Source organism: Cervus canadensis, chromosome 23 (assembly GCF_019320065.1).
Source record: "Cervus canadensis isolate Bull #8, Minnesota chromosome 23, ASM1932006v1, whole genome shotgun sequence".
NCBI lineage: Eukaryota > Metazoa > Chordata > Mammalia > Artiodactyla > Cervidae > Cervus > Cervus canadensis.
Genome location: NC_057408.1, coordinates 30,645,275 through 30,648,913, shown reverse-complemented (window position 1 = coordinate 30,648,913; position 3,639 = coordinate 30,645,275). Strand labels below are relative to the sequence as shown.

The 3,639-nt window shown below is 39.3% G+C and overlaps 1 non-coding gene across 1 annotated transcript; it reads right to left on the bottom strand.

Annotated features, from left to right (window-relative positions):
• Positions 1-444: 444 nt before the first annotated feature.
• Positions 445-516, bottom strand: TRNAY-GUA. Its single transcript has one exon. It is a non-coding gene; the product is annotated as a tRNA-Tyr (tRNA).
• Positions 517-3,639: the final 3,123 nt, after the last annotated feature.

Below are 3,639 nucleotides of genomic sequence, written 5' to 3'. Positions count from 1 at the left end.
AGAGGAAAAGTCTCCTTGATCCTGCCCCCATTATATCCAGTGTTGAGATCCCAAACTGACCATACTATGTCTTTTCAAACAAGTGATACCTTGAGTTAAATCCTCACTTCCTTTCACTGGCTACACCCTTAGGAAAGATATTTCATTGTTTTAAAACTGGTTTCATAATCTATAAGATAAATTTAAGAGCACTCATCTCAGAACTGTTGAGAGAATTTAATGAAAAAATATAAGTTGAATAGAATATTAAATATCACATCCTTTTCTCCTCTCTTTAAGGAAGGAGTGGCTTACTCTCATCTATTTCCATCTAAAAAGAGAAAGCGAAGTGAGGTGAAAGCCACTCAGTCTTGTCCTACTTTTTGCAAACCAATGGACTGTAGTCCATGGAATTCTTTAGGCCAGAATACTGGAGTGGGTAACCTTTCCATTCTCCAGGGGGCCTTCCCTACCCAGGAATCAAACCTGGGTCTCCTGCATTACAGGCAGGTTCTCTACCAACTGAGCTATCAGGGAAGCCCCCATCAGACATGTGAGAGAAGGCTTGTGTGTGTAGCAGAGCTGTATTAAAGCATAAAAGAGACAGAGAAAGCTTCTGACATAGATATCAGAAGAGGGATGGAGAGTGCCCCCCAAAAAGAAAAGGAAATAGATTTAAATCACCAAATTGCACATGAGACATTCTTGCCATCAGGTCAACAAACCAATAATTTGCTAGTGAGGAAAGTTACAGAAATTTCTATAAACAAAAGAAAATGTAAGAAAAGATCTGGCATTTTAGGGTAAAGTTCTGTTTTCAACTTGGAAAAAGCCTTCTGAAATAGCAAGAATGGAGGAAGTTAGACTCAGATTACATTAAGCCAATGACCATTTCTCATGCTAAAACTAATAGATGGTAAATCCTGGAGAAATATTTACCACCTGCCTTCATCTGACCTCCAAAGCTTGAGGAGCATGTCCACAGAAATCTGCTTTTTCTTCTGTGAGCAGAGGGTTGACAACTAAGAGATCCGAAATTGCCCACTTGCTGCGACACTTTGTTTTGATGTCATTTTGAGCAAGGATGAGGGAAGAGAAATAGAAAGCTAACATCTACATAATTTATTTCAGTCTTTCCTCATAATTTTACATAGGAAGCATCCTCATGTTTTGGAGGAGGGTCCTAAGGCTTAGTGAGGTGAGATACCTGCAGAGCAGACTAGGTAAGGAATGTTTGACCCCAGGTCTGTCTGACATATCCACTCTCTTCACCTGACTTTTATCTTCAGCTGAATAATGTGCTTCTTGGACCATATTTCCTGACTCTCCATTCCTAATCTTTGAGTAAAGTTCTATAATTGAATATATGTTGTAATCATATTTTCCCTATAAAAAGGAAAGTATTATTTTTCACTTGGAAAACAACATTTCAGGACTCGAGGATCTAGTATTAATACCTATAACATTTTTGTTACCTAAACTCAGTAATAACTAGGAGACAATGTTAAAGGGAATTTTAAAAATGAGGATATGTCTGAGATTCATTTATTTATCCATTCACTTATTAGCACATGTTTATTATTGAACACTTATTATGTGCCAAACAATATTCTAGGTAGTGAGGTAGGGAGCTTTGCTACAAGTGCAAGCTGTGGACTAAGAGCGTTGGCACCTCCTGGGCACATTAGAAATGCGGAAATGACAACCCACCCAAATCAGACTGTGCATATGTGACAAGATCTCAAGTTGACTTGGGCCTCCCAGGAGGCACGAATGGTGAAGATCCCTCCTGCCAATGCAGCCGACCTAAGAGACACAGGTTCGATCCGTGGGTTGGGAAGATCCCCTGGGAGGAGGGCATGGCAACCCGCTCCACTATTCTTGCCTGGAGGAGCCCATGGAGAGAGGCACCTGGCGAGCTGCAATCCATAAGGGCGTAAAGAGTCAAGAGTCGGACACGACTGAAGTGACTTAGCTCTCACTCAGCACTAGTTGATTCATATGCACATTAAAGTTGGATAAGCTACGTATGAAAAAGCAAGAAAATTACTGGTCTTTAAGAAAAAAAAAAAAAAAGAACAAAATACCATAGCATTTTATTTATATTATATAGAAAAAAATATTTATTTGCATACTCATTAATGGGCAAATATCATATTTTATTCGGACTAATTTTCAATACTGGATTTATCCATTTGGGGGAAAATTGACCTGTCAATTCTCTTACCATGAACATGCAAGACTCCTTCACTCATTTCAATTTATCTTTCAAAACATTTAATTACTCCTTGCATACAAAATATTTAAACATTGGGGGAAAATGATCCTACATGATAAATATGGCATCTTAAAAACCATGACTAACTTAACCAGAAAGACTTGGAAAGCACTGTGAAGCTGTCAAAAGTGCCAGCTAGGACAATGAGGGAAGGTGTCTAACATTTCTTATTTGGAAAACACTTTTTTCTGTCTTACATCGGTATCTTCCACTTTCCAAAAGTTCATTTTATGCCAGCCTACTTGTATGAAAGACCTACATTAATACCGATTTTTGCTAATCAAAAGAAATCCAAAGATTTTTGCTTTCACAAAGAAAAAGGAAAAACAAAAATAGCATTCAGCATTTGTTTTGCAGTTTGTTATAGAGGCAGTGCCCACCCTAAGCAATGAGAGAGGCACGGCTGAAGCTCTTCCCCTGGAACTACACTCAGCATCCTCAGAGCTTTGAGCTGTGTCTGTGAGCATCTGTGCTTTGCCCTGATTTATTTTGTGCATTCGCTAGCCAGATATGTCCTAAGGTAACTGCTTTTGTGCTTTATGCCCTTTCGATTTAAAAAAGGTTTCATAGACATGCTCTGCTTTTAGATAGCTGGGGAAACCTATGTACAATGAGGTAAAGCACCTTTTCTGGCTCTTCATAATGAGGTTGGGATAGTTGCAGATTCTGGAATACAGCTGGTTAAATGAAATATTCATTTTATCTTTCAAAATACAGGCTGGAAATGTACCCAATGCCCACTGGGAAGTATCAAAGAAGATAAATTATTGGAAAAGGCAAATTTGCCTTCTTCTTTTCTCTGGTCTCTATGCTTTCCAAATCTAAGCTCCCTCCCCCACCCCCTTTGGGAGCATTTTAAGAAGATAAATACAGATTTATCATTTTTAGCCTAAATGAATGTTTTCAAAATAAGTTGTGGTTCTGTCTGCCAGCAGTAGGCACCCCTGTGTTCACTAGTAAAATTCTGCCAAGCCCTCAGCTCTCATGGCACCTTTACACTCTAATTGCCAAAAAGTCAAGGAAAAAAAAGCCTCACATCTACTATGTGGCACCCAAGGGATAGAAAAGCAAAGAATATGCACATGAACAGTAACATTTTTCAAGGGAGGAACATAATTTTCTGGAACAGTGATAGATGAACAGATTTTTCTATAGAAAAATTTTCTCTAAAATTTTGGCACTGACCCGGATGAAAACTTTCACATATGGCACCTCAAAATGGCCTGGTGGTGACACCCAAATATCCACCCTAAGATCAGAGACTGGTCATGCAGGCTGTGTGTTACCCAACCCTGTTCACATAGACTCTGATATGAGGTGCGCCCCCCAGGTTATGCAGCATGGCCGTCTGGCACCTAAGGTCCCTTCTCAGAAATATGCTT